This window comes from Cardiocondyla obscurior, unplaced genomic scaffold, assembly GCF_019399895.1.
Source record: "Cardiocondyla obscurior isolate alpha-2009 unplaced genomic scaffold, Cobs3.1 scaffold63_0_115461, whole genome shotgun sequence".
NCBI classification, from domain to species: Eukaryota; Metazoa; Arthropoda; class Insecta; order Hymenoptera; family Formicidae; genus Cardiocondyla; species Cardiocondyla obscurior.
Window position 1 is genome coordinate 75,469 of NW_027228809.1, and position 17,500 is coordinate 92,968.

Sequence of the window (17,500 nt, forward strand, 5' to 3'; positions counted from 1 at the left end):
AACACGAGGCTCGCGTACTTTGCCGCTAGGACCGCGCGGAAGTAACCCCGAGCCGAAAGCAACACGAGGCTCGCGGACTTTGACGGTCGGACCGCTCGGAAGTAACTCCAAGCCGAAAGCAACACGAGGCTCGCGTACTTTGCCGATCGGACCGCGCGGAAGTAACTCCGACCCGAAAGCAACACGAGGCTCGCGTACTTTGCCGCTAGGACCGCGCGGAAGTAACTCCGAGCCGAAAGCAACACGAGGCTCGCGTACTTTGCCGCTAGGACCGCGCGGAAGTAACCTGCCGAAAGCAACACGAGGCTCGCGTACTTTGCCGATCGGACCGCGCGGAAGTAACTCCGACCCGAAAGCAACACGAGGCTCGCGTACTTTGCCGCTAGGACCGCGCGGAAGTAACCCCGAGCCGAAAGCAACACGAGGCTCGCGGACTTTGACGGTCGGACCGCTCGGAAGTAACTCCAAGCCGAAAGCAACACGAGGCTCGCGTACTTTGCCGATCGGACCGCGCGGAAGTAACTCCGACCCGAAAGCAACACGAGGCTCGCGTACTTTGCCGCTAGGACCGCGCGGAAGTAACTCCGAGCCGAAAGCAACACGAGGCTCGTACTTTGCCGCTGTAGCGCGGAAGTAACCTGCCGAAAGCAACACGAGGCTCGCGTACTTGCCGATCGGACCGCGCGGAAGTAACTCCGACCCGAAAGCAACACGAGGCTCGCGTACTCGCCGCTAGGACCGCGCGGAAGTAACCTGAGCCGAAAGCAACACGAGGCTCGCGTACTTGGCCGATCGGACCGCGCGGAAGTAACTCCGGACCCGGAAAGCAACACGAGGCTCGCGTACTTTGCCGCTAGGACCGCGCGGAAGTAACCTCGAGCCGAAAGCGCACGAGGCTCGCGGACTTTGACGGTCGGACCGCTCGGAACTCCGAGCCGAAAGCAACACGAGGCTCGCGTACTTTGCCGATTCTCCGGACCGCGCGGAAGTAACTCCTGCCGAGCAACACGAGGCTCGCGTACTTTGTCGCTAGGACCGCGCGGAAGTAACTCCGAGCCGAAACACGAGGCTCGCTGTGTACTTTGCCGCTAGGACCGCGCGGAAGTAACCTGAGCCGAAAGCAACACGAGGCTCGGTGTACTTCGCCGATCGGACCGCGCGGAAGTAACTCCGAGCCGAAAGCAACGAGGCTCGCGTACTTTGTCAAGGACCGCGCGGAAGTAACTCCGGAGCTTAGCAACGAGGCTCGTGTACTTTGCCGCTAGGGACCGCGCGGAAGTAACTCCGAGCCGAAAGCAATACGAGGCTCGCGTACTTTGCCGCTAGGACCGCGCGGAAGTAACTCCGAGCCGAAAGCAACACGAGGCTCGCGTACTTTGCCGATCGGACCGCGCGGAAGTAACTCCGAGCCGAGAGCAACACGAGGCTCGCGTACTTTGCCGCTAGGACCGCGCGGAAGTAACTCCGAGCCGAAAGCAACACGAGGCTCGCGTACTTTGGCCGCTAGGGACCGCGCGGAAGTAACTCCAAGCCGAAAGCAACACGAGGCTCGCGTACTTTGCCGATCGGACCGCGCGGAAGTAACTCCGACCCGAAAGCAACACGAGGCTCGCGTACTTTGCCGCTAGACCGCGCGGAAGTAACCTGAGAAAGCAACACGAGGCTCGCGGACTTTGACGGTCGGACCGCTCGGGAAGTAACTACGTGGTAAAGCAACACGATTCGCGTACTTTGCCGATCGGACCGCGCGAAGTAACTCCGACCCGAAAGCAACACGAGGCTCGCGTACTTTGCCGCTAGGACCGCGCGGAAGTAACCTGCCGAAAGCAACACGAGGCTCGGGGATCGGCCACCTGCCGGCCGACAGCTCAGAGAGCTCGAGAAAGCAACACGAGGCTCGGGGACTGGCTAATTCGCTGGCCGACAGCTCAGAGAGCTCGAGAAAGCAACACGAGGCTCGGGACTTTGCCCGCCGGCCGACAGCTCAGAGAGCTCGAGAAAGCAACACGAGGCTTCCTGGGGACTTGCCAATTCGTCGGCCTACAGTTTAGAGAGCTCGCTCGAGAAAGTGCCAACACGAGGCTCGGGGACTTTGCCACTCCGCCGGCCGACAGCTTAGAGAGCTCGAAAACACAGCACAAATCGCGAAAATTTATCCTGCCACAATATAAGAACTCAGATACCTCAAAAAAACATTACGGAGAACGACAAGTTATTTGCCCGAAACGTTCGGAAGCAGCCCCGAGCCGTAGCAACACGAGGTCGCGTACTTTGCCGATCGGACAGCGCGGAAGTAACTCGAGCCGAAAGCAACACGAGGCTCGCGTACTTTGCCGCTAGGACCGCGCGGAAGTAACTCCGAGCCGAAAGCAACACGAGGCTCGCGTACTTTGCCGATCGGAACGCGGAAGTAACCTCCGAGCCGAAAGCAACACGAGGCTCGCGTACTTTGTCGCTAGACCGCGCGGAAGTAACCTCGAGCCGAAAGCAACACGAGGCTCGCGTACTTTGTCGCTAGGACCGCGCGGAAGTAACTCCGAGCCGAGAGCAACACGAGGCTCGCGTACTTTGACGGTCGGACCGCTCGGAAGTAACTACGCAGAATGCAACACAAAACTTCAAACTTAGCCGCTCGTCGGCCGAAATTACGAAGAGCTCAAGAAAATAACACGAGATTTAAGAACATAGACGATCGCCAGCAGAGAGCTCGAAAAACAGCACAAAACGCGAAAATTTAACTTTTACGAGAAAATAGCTAAGATAGCTTAAAAAAACAATACGGAGAACAAAAGGTTGATTGCCCGAAACGTTCGGAAGCAGCCCCGAGCAGTAGTAACACAGGGCTCGCGGACTTTGTTGTCCGAACCGCTCGAAAGTAGCTACGAGCCGAAAGCAACACGAGGCTCGCGTACTTTGCCGCGAGGACCGCGCGGAAGTAACTCCGAGCCGAAAGCAACACGAGGCTCGCGTACTTTGCCGCTAGACCCGCGCGGAAGTAACTCCGAGCCGAAAGCAACACGAGGCTCGCGTACTTTGCCGATCGGACCGCGCGGAAGTAACTCCGAGCCGAAAGCAACACGAGGCTCGCGTACTTTGTCGCTAGGACCGCGCGGAAGTAACCCCGAGCCGAAAGCAACACGAGGCTCGCGTACTTTGACGGTCGGACCGCTCGGAAGTAACTACGTGCAGAAAGCAACACAAAACTCGTAAACTTAGCCGCTCGTCGGCCGAAATTACGAAGAGCTCAAGAAAATAACACGAGATTTAAGAACAGAGACGATCGCCAGCAGAGAGCTCGAAAAAACAGCACAAAACGCGAAAATTTAACTTTTACGAGAAAATAGCTAAGATAGCTTAAAAACAATACGGAGAACAAAAGTTATTGCCCGAAACGTTCGGAAGCCCCGAGCAGTAGTAACACAGGCTCGCGGACTTTGTTGTCCGAACCGCTCGAAAGTAGCTACAAGCCGAAAGCAACACGAGGCTCGCGTACTTTGCCGCTAGGACCGCGCGGAAGTAACTCCGAGCCGAAAGCAACACGAGGCTCGCGTACTTTGCCGATCGGACCGCGCGGAAGTAACTCCGAGCCGAAAGCAACACGAGGCTCGCGTACTTTGCCGCTAGGACCGCGCGGAAGTAACTCGAGCCGCAACACGAGGCTCGCGTACTTTGCCGCTAGGACCGCGCGGAAGTAACCTGCCGAAAGCAACACGAGGCTCGCGTACTTTGCCGATCGGACCGCGCGGAAGTAACTCCGACCCGAAAGCAACACGAGGCTCGCGTACTTTGCCGCTAGGACCGCGCGGAAGTAACTCCGAGCCGAAAGCAACACGAGGCTCGCGTACTTTGCCGATCGGACCGCGCGGAAGTAACCCCGACCCGAAAGCAACACGAGGCTCGCGTACTTTGACGCTAGGACCGCGCGGAAGTAACTCCGAGCCGAAAGCAACACGAGGCTCGCGGACTTTGACGGTCGGACCGCTCGGAAGTAACTCCGAGCCGAAAGCAACACGAGGCTCGCGTACTTTGCCGATCGGACCGCGCGGAAGTAACTCCGAGCCGAAAGCAACACGAGGCTCGCGTACTTTGCCGCTAGGACCGCGCGGAAGTAACTCCGAGCCGAAAGCAACACGAGGCTCGTGTACTTTGCCGCTAGAACCGCGCGGAAGTAACTCCGAGCCGAAAGCAACACGAGGCTCGCGTACTTTGCCGCTAGGACCGCGCGGAAGTAACTCCGAGCCGAAAGCAACACGAGGCTCGCGTACTTTGCCGATCGGACCGCGCGGAAGTAACTCCGAGCCGAAAGCAACACGAGGCTCGCGTACTTTGCCGCTAGGACCGCGCGGAAGTAACTCCGAGCCGAAAGCAACACGAGGCTCGCGTACTTTGCCGCTAGGACCGCGCGGAAGTAACCCCGAGCCGAAAGCAACACGAGGCTCGCGTACTTTGCCGATCGGACCGCGCGGAAGTAACTCCGAGCCGAAAGCAACACGAGGCTCGCGTACTTTGTCGCTAGGACCGCGCGGAAGTAACTCCGAGCCGAAAGCAACACGAGGCTCGCGTACTTTGACGGTCGGACCGCTCGGAAGTAACTACGTGCAGAAAGCAACACAAAACTCGTAAACTTAGCCGCTCGTCGGCCGAAATGAAGAGCTCGAAAATAACACGAGATTTAAGAACATAGACGATCGCCAGCAGAGAGCTGAAAAACAGCACAAAACGCGAAAATTTAACTTTTACGAGAAAATAGCTAAGATAGCTTAAAAAAACAATACGGAGAACAAAAAGTTGATTGCCCGAAACGTTCGGAAGCAGCCCCGAGCAGTAGTAACACAGGGCTCGCGGACTTTGTTGTCCGAACCGCTCGAAAGTAGCTACGAGCCGAAAGCAACACGAGGCTCGCGTACTTTGCCGCTAGGACCGCGCGGAAGTAACTCCGAGCCGAAAGCAACACGAGGCTCGCGTACTTTGCCGATCGGACCGCGCGGAAGTAACTCCGAGCCGAAAGCAACACGAGGCTCGCGTACTTTGCCGCTAGGACCGCGCGGAAGTAACTCCGAGCCGAAAGCAACACGAGGCTCGCGTACTTTGCCGCTAGGACCGCGCGGAAGTAACTCCGAGCCGAAAGCAACACGAGGCTCGCGTACTTTGCCGATCGGACCGCGCGGAAGTAACTCCGACCCGAAAGCAACACGAGGCTCGCGTACTTTGCCGCTAGGACCGCGCGGAAGTAACCCCGAGCCGAAAGCAACACGAGGCTCGCGTACTTTGCCGATCGGACCGCGCGGAAGTAACTCCGAGCCGAAAGCAACACGAGGCTCGCGTACTTTGCCGCTAGGACCGCGCGGAAGTAACTCCGAGCCGAAAAACACGAGGCTCGCGGACTTTGACGGTCGGACCGCTCGGAAGTAACTCCGAGCCGAAAGCAACACGAGGCTCGCGTACTTTGCCGATCGGACCGCGCGGAAGTAACTCCGAGCCGAAAGCAACACGAGGCTCGCGTACTTTGTCGCTAGGACCGCGCGGAAGTAACCCCGAGCCGAAAGCAACACGAGGCTCGTGTACTTTGCCGCTAGGACCGCGCGGAAGTAACTCCGAGCCGAAAGCAACACGAGGCTCGCGTACTTTGCCGATCGGACCGCGCGGAAGTAACTCCGAGCCGAAAGCAACACGAGGCTCGCGTACTTTGTCGCTAAACCGCGCGGAAGTAACCCGAGCCGAAAGCAACACGAGGCTCGCGTACTTTGCCGCTCGGACCGCGCGGAAGTAACTCCGAGCCGAAAGCAACACGAGGCTCGCGTACTTTGCCGCTAGGACCGCGCGGAAGTAACCTGAGCCGAAAGCAACACGAGGCTCGCGTACTTTGCCGATCGGACCGCGCGGAAGTAACTCCGAGCCGAAAGCAACACGAGGCTCGCGTACTTTGCCGCTAGACCGCGCGGAAGTAACCGAGCCGAAAGCAACACGAGGCTCGCGTACTTTGCCGCTAGGACCGCGCGGAAGTAACTCCGAGCCGAAAGCAACACGAGGCTCGCGTACTTTGCCGATCGGACCGCGCGGAAGTAACCTGACCCGAAAGCACACGAGGCTCGCGTACTTTGCCGCTAGGACCGCGCGGAAGTAACTCCGAGCCGAAAGCAACACGAGGCTCGCGGACTTTGACGGTCGGACCGCTCGAAAGTAACTCCGAGCCGAAAGCAACACGAGGCTCGCGTACTTTGCCGATCGGACCGCGCGGAAGTAACTCCGAGCCGAAAGCAACACGAGGCTCGCGTACTTTGCCGCTAGGACCGCGCGAAAGTAACTCCGAGCCGAAAGCAACACGAGGCTCGCGTACTTTGCCGCTAGGACCGCGCGGAAGTAACTCCGAGCCGAAAGCAACACGAGGCTCGCGTACTTTGCCGATCGGACCGCGCGGAAGTAACTCGGAGCCGAAAGCAACACGAGGCTCGCGTACTTTGCCGCTAGGACCGCGCGGAAGTAACTCCGAGCCGAAAGCAACACGAGGCTCGCGTACTTTGCCGATCGGACCGCGCGGAAGTAACTCCGAGCCGAAAGCAACACGAGCTCGCGTATCGCTAGGACCGCGCGGAAGTAACTCCGAGCCGAAAGCAACACGAGGCTCGCGGACTTTGACGGTCGGAAGCTCGGAAGTAACTCCGAGCCGAAAGCAACACGAGGCTCGCGTACTTTGCCGATCGGACCGCGCGGAAGTAACTCCGAGCCGAAAGCAACACGAGGCTCGCGTACTTTGCCGCTAGGACCGCGCGGAAGTAACTCCGAGCCGAAAGCAACACGAGGCTCGCGTACTTTGCCGCTAGGACCGCGCGGAAGTAACTCCGAGCCGAAAGCAACACGAGGCTCGCGTACTTTGCCGATCGGACCGCGCGGAAGTAACTGCGAGCCGAAAGCAACACGAGGCTCGCGTACTTTGTCGCTAGGACCGCGCGGAAGAAACTCCGAGCCGAAAGCAACACGAGGCTCGCGTACTTTGCCGCTAGGACCGCGCGGAAGTAACTCCGAGCCGAAAGCAACACGAGGCTCGCGTACTTTGCCGCTAGGACCGCGCGGAAGTAACCCCGAGCCGAAAGCAACACGAGGCTCGCGTACTTTGCCGATCGGACCGCGCGGAAGTAACTCCGAGCCGAAAGCAACACGAGGCTCGCGTACTTTGCCGCTAGGACCGCGCGGAAGTAACCCCGAGCCGAAAGCAACACGAGGCTCGCGTACTTTGCCGCTAGGACCGCGCGGAAGTAACTCCGAGCCGAAAGCAACACGAGGCTCGCGTACTTTGCCGATCGAACCGCGCGGAAGTAACTCCGAGCCGAAAGCAACACGAGGCTCGCGTACTTTGTCGCTAGGACCGCGCGGAAGTAACTCCGAGCCGAAAGCAACACGAGGCTCGCGTACTTTGACGGTCGGACTGCCCGGAAGTAACTCCGAGCCGAAAGCAACACGAGGCTCGCGTACTTTGCCGATCGGACCGCGCGGAAGTAACTCCGAGCCGAAAGCAACACGAGGCTCGCGTACTTTGTCGCTAGAACCGCGCGGAAGTAACTCCGAGCCGAAAGCAACACGAGGCTCGCGTACTTCGCTGCGGCTAAGTCCGCGCGGCGCGAAATTCCTCACCGCCGGCGCCCATATACCGCCGTTAGACCGTGCGTCGCCGACCGCCCGGCCGCTCGGTTCGGTACTGTAAGAGGTGTCGTCGCTGCGGCGACTCGTGCACAACACGGTGCATGCGAGCTCTCGGTCTGGTCGTACCGTAGCGTTACGGCGTAAGTATAACCGAGCTCGGCGAAGCACTGCGTGCGTACAAAGTGTCGTTCGCACTAGAACGCTTTTTCGAGAATTTAGCTTCGCGCTTACTACGAGAACTTTGGTTCTCTTTTGAGATCTTTCGGGCGTCTTGCCGACATTCGGGCCGTGCGCCAAGCCTCGGCGATCGTTTCGAGGCCGGATAGCGGAAGCGAATACGTGACGAAGAAATTTGTATCTCGAGGACTTTGCCGTTCGTGCGGCCGGAAGTAACTCCGAGCCGAAAGCAACACGAGGCTCGCGACTTTGACGCGGAGGTACTACCGCAGCGCCGCAGCGGCTAAGTCCGCGCGGCGTCGAAATTTCACCGCCGGCGCCCATATACCGCCGTGCGTTAGACCGTGCGTCGCCGACCGCCCGGCCGCTCGGTTCGGTACTGTAAGAGGTGTCGTCGCTGCGGCGACCCGTGCACAACACGGTGCATGCGAGCTCTAGGTCTGGTCGTACCGTAGCGTTACGGCGTATGTATAACCGAGCTCGGCGAAGCACTGCGGTGCGTACAAAGTGTCGTCGCACTAGAACGCTTTTTGAGAGAATTTAGTTTGCGCTTACTACGAGAACTTGGTTCCTTTTGAGATCTTTCGGGCGTCTTGCCGACATTCGGCCAAATGTGCGCCAAGCTCTCGGCGATCGTTTCGAGGCCGGATAGCGAAGGAATTGGTGAATACGTGACGAAGAAATTTTGTATCTCGAGGACTCTGCCGTTCGTGCGGTCCGTAAGTACCTCCGAGCCGTAAAACAACACGGAGCTCGAGATCTTTGACGCGGAGGTAACTACCGTGCGCCGCAGCGGCTAAGTCCGCGCGGCGTCGAAATTTCACCGCCGGCGCCCATATACCGCCGTGCGTTAGACCGTGCGTCGCCGACCGCCCGGCCGCTCGGTTCGGTACTGTAAGAGGTGTCGTCGCTGCGGCGACTCGTGCACAACACGGTGCATGCGAGCTCTCGGTCTGGTCGTACCGTAGCGTTACGGCGTATGTATAACCGAGCTCGGCGAAGCACTGCGGTGCGTACAAAAGTGTCGTTCGCACTAGAACGCTTTTTGAGAGAATTTAGCTTCGCGCTTACTACGAGAACTTTGGTTCTCTTTTGAGATCTTTCGCGTCTTGCCGACATTCGGCCAATGTGCGCCAAGCTCTCGGCGATCGTTTCGAGGCCGGATAGCGAAGGAATTGGTGAATACGTGACGAAGAAATTTTGTATCTCGAGGACTCTGCCGTTCGTGCGGTCCGTACGTACCTCCGAGCCGTACACGGAGCTCGAGATCTTTGACGCGGAGGTAACTACGCGCCGCAGCGGCTAAGTCCGCGCGGCGTCGAAATTTCACCGCCGGCGCCCATATACCGCCGTGCGTTAGACCGTGCGTCGCCGACCGCCCGGCCGCTCGGTTCGGTACTGTAAGAGGTGTCGTCGCTGCGGCGACTCGTGCACAACACGGTGCATGCGAGCTCGCGGTCTGGTCGTACCGTAGCGTTACGGCGTATGTATAACCGAGCTCGGCGAAGCACTGCGGTGCGTACAAAAGTGTCGTTCGCACTAGAACGCTTTTTGAGAGAATTTAGCTTGGCGCTTACTACGAGAACTTTGGTTCTCATTTTGAGATCTTTCGGGCGTCTTGCCGACATTCGGCCAAATGTGCGCCAAGCTCTCGGCGATCGTTTCGAGGCCGGATAGCGAAGGAATTGGTGAATACGTGACGAAGAAATTTTGTATCTCGAGGACTCTGCCGTTCGTGCGGTCCGTACGTACCTCCGAGCCATAAAACAACACGGAGCTCGAGATCTTTGACGCGGAGGTAACTACCGTGCGCCGCAGCGGCTAAGTCCGCGCGGCGTCGAAATTTCACCGCCGGCGCCCATATACCGCCGTGCGTTAGACCGTGCGTCGCCGACCGCCCGGCCGCTCGGTTCGGTACTGTAAGAGGTGTCGTCGCTGCGGCGACTCGTGCACAACACGATGCATGCGAGCTCTCGGTCTGGTCGTACCGTAGCGTTACGGCGTATGTATAACCGAGCTCGGCGAAGCACTGCGGTGCGTACAAAAGTGTCGTTCGCACTAGAACGCTTTTTGAGAGAATTTAGCTTCGCGCTTACTACGAGAACTTTGGTTCTCTTTTGAGATCTTTCGGGCGTCTTGCCGACATTCGGCCAAATGTGCGCCAAGCTCGGCGATCGTTTCGAGGCCGGATAGCGAAGGAATTGGTGAATACGTGACGAAGAAATTTTGTATCTCGAGGACTCTGCCGTTCGTGCGGTCCGTACGTACCTCCGAGCCGTAAAACAACACGGAGCTCGAGATCTTTGACGCGGAGGTAACTACCGTGCGCCGCAGCGGCTAAGTCCGCGCGGCGTCGAAATTTCACCGCCGGCGCCCATATACCGCCGTGCGTTAGACCGTGCGTCGCCGACCGCCCGGCCGCTCGGTTCGGTACTGTAAGAGGTGTCGTCGCTGCGGCGACTCGTGCACAACACGATGCATGCGAGCTCGCGGTCTGGTCGTACCGTAGCGTTACGGCGTATGTATAACCGAGCTCGGCGAAGCACTGCGGTGCGTACAAAAGTGTCGTTCGCACTAGAACGCTTTTTGAGAGAATTTAGCTTCGCGCTTACTACGAGAACTTTGGTTCCCTTTTTGAGATCTTTCGGGCGTCTTGCCGACATTCGGCCAAATGTGCGCCAAGCTCTAGGCGATCGTTTCGAGGCCGGATAGCGAAGGAATTGGTGAATACGTGACGAAGAAATTTTGTATCTCGAGGACTCTGCCGTTCGTGCGGTCCGTACGTACCTCCGAGCCGTAAAACAACACGGAGCTCGAGATCTTTGACGCGGAGGTAACTACCGTGCGCCGCAGCGGCTAAGTCCGCGCGGCGTCGAAATTTCACCGCCGGCGCCCATATACCGCCGTGCGTTAGACCGTGCGTCGCCGACCGCCCGGCCGCTCGGTTCGGTACTGTAAGAGGTGTCGTCGCTGCGGCGACTCGTGCACAACACGATGCATGCGAGCTCGCGGTCTGGTCGTACCGTAGCGTTACGGCGTATGTATAACCGAGCTCGGCGAAGCACTGCGGTGCGTACAAAAGTGTCGTTCGCACTAGAACGCTTTTTGAGAGAATTTAGCTTCGCGCTTACTACGAGAACTTTGGTTCTCTTTTGAGATCTTTCGGGCGTCTTGCCGACATTCGGCCAAATGTGCGCCAAGCTCTCGGCGATCGTTTCGAGGCCGGATAGCGAAGGAATTGGTGAATACGTGACGAAGAAATTTTGTATCTCGAGGACTCTGCCGTTCGTGCGGTCCGTACGTACCTCCGAGCCGTAAAACAACACGGAGCTCGAGATCTTTGACGCGGAGGTAACTACCGTGCGCCGCAGCGGCTAAGTCCGCGCGGCGTCGAAATTTCACCGCCGGCGCCCATATACCGCCGTGCGTTAGACCGTGCGTCGCCGACCGCCCGGCCGCTCGGTTCGGTACTGTAAGAGGTGTCGTCGCTGCGGCGACTCGTGCACAACACGGTGCATGCGAGCTCGCGGTCTGGTCGTACCGTAGCGTTACGGCGTATGTATAACCGAGCTCGGCGAAGCACTGCGGTGCGTACAAAAGTGTCGTTCGCACTAGAACGCTTTTTGAGAGAATTTAGCTTCGCGCTTACTACGAGAACTTTGGTTCTCTTTTGAGATCTTTCGGGCGTCTTGCCGACATTCGGCCAAATGTGCGCCAAGCTCGGCGATCGTTTCGAGGCCGGATAGCGAAGGAATTGGTGAATACTTGACGAAGAAATTTTGTATCTCGAGGACTCTGCCGTTCGTGCGGTCCGTACGTACCTCCGAGCCGTAAAACAACACGGAGCTCGAGATCTTTGACGCGGAGGTAACTACCGTGCGCCGCAGCGGCTAAGTCCGCGCGGCGTCGAAATTTCACCGCCGGCGCCCATATACCGCCGTGCGTTAGACCGTGCGTCGCCGACGACTCGTGCACAACACGATGCATGCGAGCTCTCGGTCTGGTCGTACCGTAGCGTTACGGCGTATGTATAACCGAGCTCGGCGAAGCACTGCGGTGCGTACGAAAGTGTCTTTCGCTCGAGAGAGATTTTTAAAGTGTTTTGCACTGCGCTGAGTGCGAGAATTTCGGTTCTCTTTTTCGAGAGCGTTCGGGCGTCTTGCCGACATTCGGCCAATTGTGCGCCAAGCTCTCGGCGATCGTTTCGAGGCCGGATAGCGAAGGAATTGGTGAATACTTGACGAAGAAATTTTGTATCTCGAGGACTCTGCCGTTCGTGCGGTCCGTACGTACCTCCGAGCCGTAAAACAACACGGAGCTCGAGATCTTTGACGCGGAGGTAACTACCGTGCGCCGCAGCGGGTAAGTCCGCGCGGCGTCGAAATTTCACCGCCGGCGCCCATATACCGCCGTGCGTTAGACCGTGCGTCGCCGACCGCCCGGCCGCTCGGTTCGGTACTGTAAGAGGTGTTGTCGCTGCGGCGACTCGTGCACAACACGATGCATGCGAGCTCTCGGTCTGGTCGTACCGTAGCGTTACGGCGTATGTATAACCGAGCTCGACGAAGCACTGCGGTGCGTACAAAAGTGTCGTTCGCACTAGAACGCTTTTTGAGAGAATTTAGCCTCGCGCTTACTACGAGAACTTTGGTTCTCTTTTTGAGATCGTTCGGGCGTGTTGCCGACATTCGGCCAAATGTGCGCCGGGCTCTCGGCGATCGTTTCGACACCAAAGTCGAAAATCGAAGGCGTTGGTAAATCCGAGCCGAAACGATACGGAGCTCGAGTACTTTGCCGTTCGAGCTGTCCGTGGGTAACTACTTGCCGAAAGCAACACGAGGCTCGAGGACTTTGCGTAAATAACTACGTACGACGCAGCGGCTAAGTCCTCGAGGCGTCGAAATTTCGCAGGTTTCGCCCATATACCGCCGTGCGTTAGACCGTGCGTCGCCGACCGCCCGGCCGCCCGGTTCGGTACTATAAGACACAGCATTGCCACGAGTCGGTGTCGAGAGACCGAATGGCTCATATGTGGCGCGCACTTACGTGTTGGACGCGCGATCGTCCCTCGCTTCCGAGCAAGCGTGCGGACGTATCGTTGCGCTTACCGAACATCAACTCCACGGATACGAGAGTGTCGGTTTCGGCGAGATCTTTGACGATGTCGCCGTTCCCGCTTACTTGTACGCCGTAGCGAAATAATTTTCAACCGGTGCCTCGGTGTTCTCACCGCTGGCACCGTTGAACGAACAGTGCTCCACGACGTCTCAGATCGGATCGGTCTAGCGTCAGGGCTAAGCGGCCTTACAAGCCGCTGTTATGGGTGAATGAGAACAAAATTTGATCTTTCATACCGTTAAGGTATATATAAATACGAAAAGCGTGTCCGTCGACCGGCTCGAAAAGTTCCGGCGGCATTAACGACACACGAAACGCGCACGGCTCTTCCTCGCGGAGTGTCCGTAGCAGCGTAGCGTTGTCTTTCGCGTTGCTCCACCGCGAGTAACCGCGATCGCACACACGAAGCTCCCTGGTTGATCCTGCCAGTAGTCATATGCTTGTCTCAAAGATTAAGCCATGCATGTCTCAGTGCATGCCGAATTAAGGTGAAACCGCGAATGGCTCATTAAATCAGTTATGGTTCATTAGATTGTACCCACATTTACTTGGATAACTGTGGTAATTCTAGAGCTAATACATGCAAAACAGAGTCCCGACCAGTGATGGAAGGGACGCTTTTATTAGATCAAAACCAATCGGTGGCGTGCGGATCTCCGTGCGTCCACCGTTTATTTTGGCGACTCTGAATAACTTTGTGCTGATCGTACGGTCCTAGCACCGGCGACGCATCTTTCAAATGTCTGCCTTATCAACTGTCGATGGTAGGTTCTGCGCCTACCATGGTTGTAACGGGTAACGGGGAATCAGGGTTCGATTCCGGAGAGGGAGCCTGAGAAACGGCTACCACATCCAAGGAAGGCAGCAGGCGCGCAAATTACCCACTCCCGGCACGGGGAGGTAGTGACGAAAAATAACGATACGGGACTCATCCGAGGCCCCGTAATCGGAATGAGTACACTTTAAATCCTTTAACGAGGATCCATTGAGGGCAAGTCTGGTGCCAGCAGCCGCGGTAATTCCAGCTCCAATAGCGTATATTAAAGTTGTTGCGGTTAAAAAGCTCGTAGTTGAATCTGTGTCGCACACCGTCGGTTCACCGCTCGCGGTGTTTAACTGGCGTGATGTGGGACGTCCTACCGGTGGGCTTAGCCCCGCGAGGGGCCGCCCAAACTAATATCCCGTCGCGGTGCTCTTTACTGAGTGTCGAGTCGGGCCGGTACGTTTACTTTGAACAAATTAGAGTGCTTAAAGCAGGCTATCCTCGCCTGAATACTGCGTGCATGGAATAATGGAATAGGACCTCGGTTCTATTTTGTTGGTTTTCGGAACCCCGAGGTAATGATTAATAGGGACAGATGGGGGCATTCGTATTGCGACGTTAGAGGTGAAATTCTTGGATCGTCGCAAGACGGACAGAAGCGAAAGCATTTGCCAAAAATGTTTTCATTAATCAAGAACGAAAGTTAGAGGTTCGAAGGCGATCAGATACCGCCCTAGTTCTAACCATAAACGATGCCAGCTAGCGATCCGCCGAAGTTCCTCCGATGACTCGGCGGGCAGCTTCCGGGAAACCAAAGCTTTTGGGTTCCGGGGAAAGTATGGTTGCAAAGCTGAAACTTAAAGGAATTGACGGAAGGGCACCACCAGGAGTGGAGCCTGCGGCTTAATTTGACTCAACACGGGAAACCTCACCAGGCCCAGACACCGGAAGGATTGACAGATTGATAGCTCTTTCTTGATTCGGTGGGTGGTGGTGCATGGCCGTTCTTAGTTGGTGGAGCGATTTGTCTGGTTAATTCCGATAACGAACGAGACTCTAGCCTGCTAAATAGGCGTACCTTATGGTATTCGAAGGCCCCGGCTTCGGCCGGCGGGTTTTTACTACCAACGTACAAACAAATCTTCTTAGAGGGACAGGCGGCTTCTAGCCGCACGAGATTGAGCAATAACAGGTCTGTGATGCCCTTAGATGTTCTGGGCCGCACGCGCGATACACTGAAGGAATCAGCGTGTGTTCCCTGGCCGAAAGGCCCGGGTAACCCGCTGAACCTCCTTCGTGCTAGGGATTGGGGCTTGCAATTGTTCCCCATGAACGAGGAATTCCCAGTAAGCGCGAGTCATAAGCTCGCGTTGATTACGTCCCTGCCCTTTGTACACACCGCCCGTCGCTACTACCGATTGAATGATTTAGTGAGGTCTTCGGACTGGTGCGCGGCAATGCGTCGGCATTGCCGATGTTGCCGGGAAGATGACCAAACTTGATCATTTAGAGGAAGTAAAAGTCGTAACAAGGTTTCCGTAGGTGAACCTGCGGAAGGATCATTAACGTTCCGGAGGTCCTGCTGCTCTGTGTGCACCGTTCTCGTGACGCGCGCGCAGCGGCCGGCGACTGCATGGACGAGGAACCGTACGCGCGCACGGTAACGTGTACTACGTTGCCTGCCGCGATACGGGGCAGACAAGCTAGAACACGACTCTGCGAGTTGTGTCGAGAGTGGCTGAAGGGGCGCAAAATCTAATCGCACGCGAGACATCGCGTCTTCCGAGTCCGCGCCGCCTTCCCACTCCTCGTCGGAGCGTCCGTCGCGAGACGCGACGCTTCGCTCGAGCAAAATTGCGAGATCGAGAGGAGAGAATAGTTTATGCGACGCAACGACCGCGTGCGCGCTCACACGCCGCCAACGGTGGCGTGCTGCGGTGTGCGCCGCATTCGTCGCCGTCGTATAAGAGAGGATTGTCGGTCGGGACGAGTGTGTCGAGATCTCGAGAGCTCAAAGCGAGAGAGGACCCCGGGCATATTGTGGAGAAGAAGAGAGATTCGAGAGTTGTACGCATTGCCGTATTACGCTCTTTGCATTCTCTCTCTCTCGTTTCCTGCGGAGATTCTCCGACTCTCTGTCTCTCGCGCGCTTCGAACGACCTGTTGCGCGGACCACCGCGCTCAGCGCGCCCCTTAGCCGGGGCTAGCGCGGCCGGTTGGTCTCGTTGTGCGAATCCAGGAGGAGCGCGAAGGTGCATCTATATGCGCGCCCGCTCGCGGATCAGGATCGGTGAGAAGGAGACTACGGAGGCGCGCTCGCGCGCTGCCTCTATCTCCGCGATTCGGACGCGTTGCGGTGCGCGCGAATGCGCCGCGTACCGGTGGTAACCTATGCTGCCGCGTCGTCGTGCGCGCCGGGCGAGGAGTGGAGAGTGCGACGATTCTCGCCGCTGCTCTTCCTCCGGTCCCGCGCGCGCGCGATCGCGCGCGCTGAAGGGTTCGTCGAATATGCTAGTCATTTTCGACCCCGATGGTTTTTCAAAGAGTTCCGCCCCGGCTCTAGCTTCGCGAGAGACGCAACCTCTTGGTTTTCGCACCGCGCCGACAACCGACGTCTCCCTCTCTCTCCATTATTGTGCCGTAGCCCCCGTAACAGGGGCGGCGGTCCGCGCGTGCTCGGACGCGCGGCCAGGCTGATCGAAGGGCCAAAACGAAGAAGACGCACATTGTTGTCTATTCCTTGATAGAGCGTACTTGGTGCGCGAAGGAACGATTACCCTGAACGGTGGATCACTTGGCTCGTGGGTCGATGAAGAACGCAGCTAATTGCGCGTCAACTTGTGAACTGCAGGACACATGAACATCGACATTTCGAACGCACATTGCGGTCCACGGATACAATTCCCGGACCACGCCTGGCTGAGGGTCGTTTTATCGAAGACAAACTGCTTGCGCGCGCCGTTTCGACGGCCGCGTACGAGCGATTCGTTGGACGTTCGCCCGATCGCGGCGGCCGGCGAGAGAGTTATACCCGCATCCACGAGAAAAGAGAAGAGAAGCGAGGAGTCGTCGATGACGCCTTCCCCGGGGTATCAGGCACACTACGCACGCTATCCACGCGGCGAGTTGCTGGATTCCATCAGGGTTTTACGAAGGCTCTCGCGCTCTCTGCGCGCGCTCTCTATACTCGCGGAACGGCGGCGTACTCTCGCGCCCCGTTGGGCGTCGTCCGAAATAACGAGGTTTGAGGGTCGAACGAATGAACGACGACCGACCGAAAGATGCGATCGAGAATCGCAGAGAGCCGCACGCACGCACACACGCACGGGAGGGAAGGACGTGCGCGGTGGTGATAAACGTGGCGAGCTCTTGCAAGGAGTTTATACGTTATACGTATATACGCGCCGAACGAAAAAGAGTAGATCTCTCTCGCGCGCCGCCGCCCGGAGTGAAACAAGCCGACAATTCGTTCGCGCTTGTACTCCCGGAAGGTGGCCTGTGTGCCGCTTGCGGCGCGCGCGGGATCCAAGGCTGATCCACGGAGAAGTAGTTCATAAGGAGCGCGGAGAACCGAGTTTGAGTTTTCCTCTCCTTCTTCGAATGAAGATCGGAGAGGAGAATAGAGGCCGCGAGATAATCGCGCGCCTCCTCGTTCTCCTTCTGCACAGAGCGCATATCGTCGCTTTACCGCCGCCAACGCAAAGGAAACTCGAGAGGAGGGATTTTAGAGATATATACGACGAAGCAAAGATACGAGAGAACCTGACCGTATTATAAGAGAGAGAGAGTGGTCGTCGCCGCTGC

General features: G+C 57.6%; 2 non-coding genes across 2 annotated transcripts; both read left to right on the forward strand.

The window, feature by feature from the left end:
• The first annotated feature begins 13,342 nt into the window (after positions 1-13,342).
• Positions 13,343-15,261, forward strand: LOC139112896 (small subunit ribosomal RNA). The gene has a single exon (XR_011547510.1). It is a non-coding gene; the product is annotated as a small subunit ribosomal RNA (ribosomal RNA).
• Positions 15,262-16,470: 1,209 nt separating this feature from the next.
• LOC139112907 (5.8S ribosomal RNA) lies at positions 16,471-16,625 on the forward strand. Its single transcript, XR_011547518.1, has one exon. It is a non-coding gene; the product is annotated as a 5.8S ribosomal RNA (ribosomal RNA).
• The last annotated feature ends 875 nt before the right edge of the window (positions 16,626-17,500 follow it).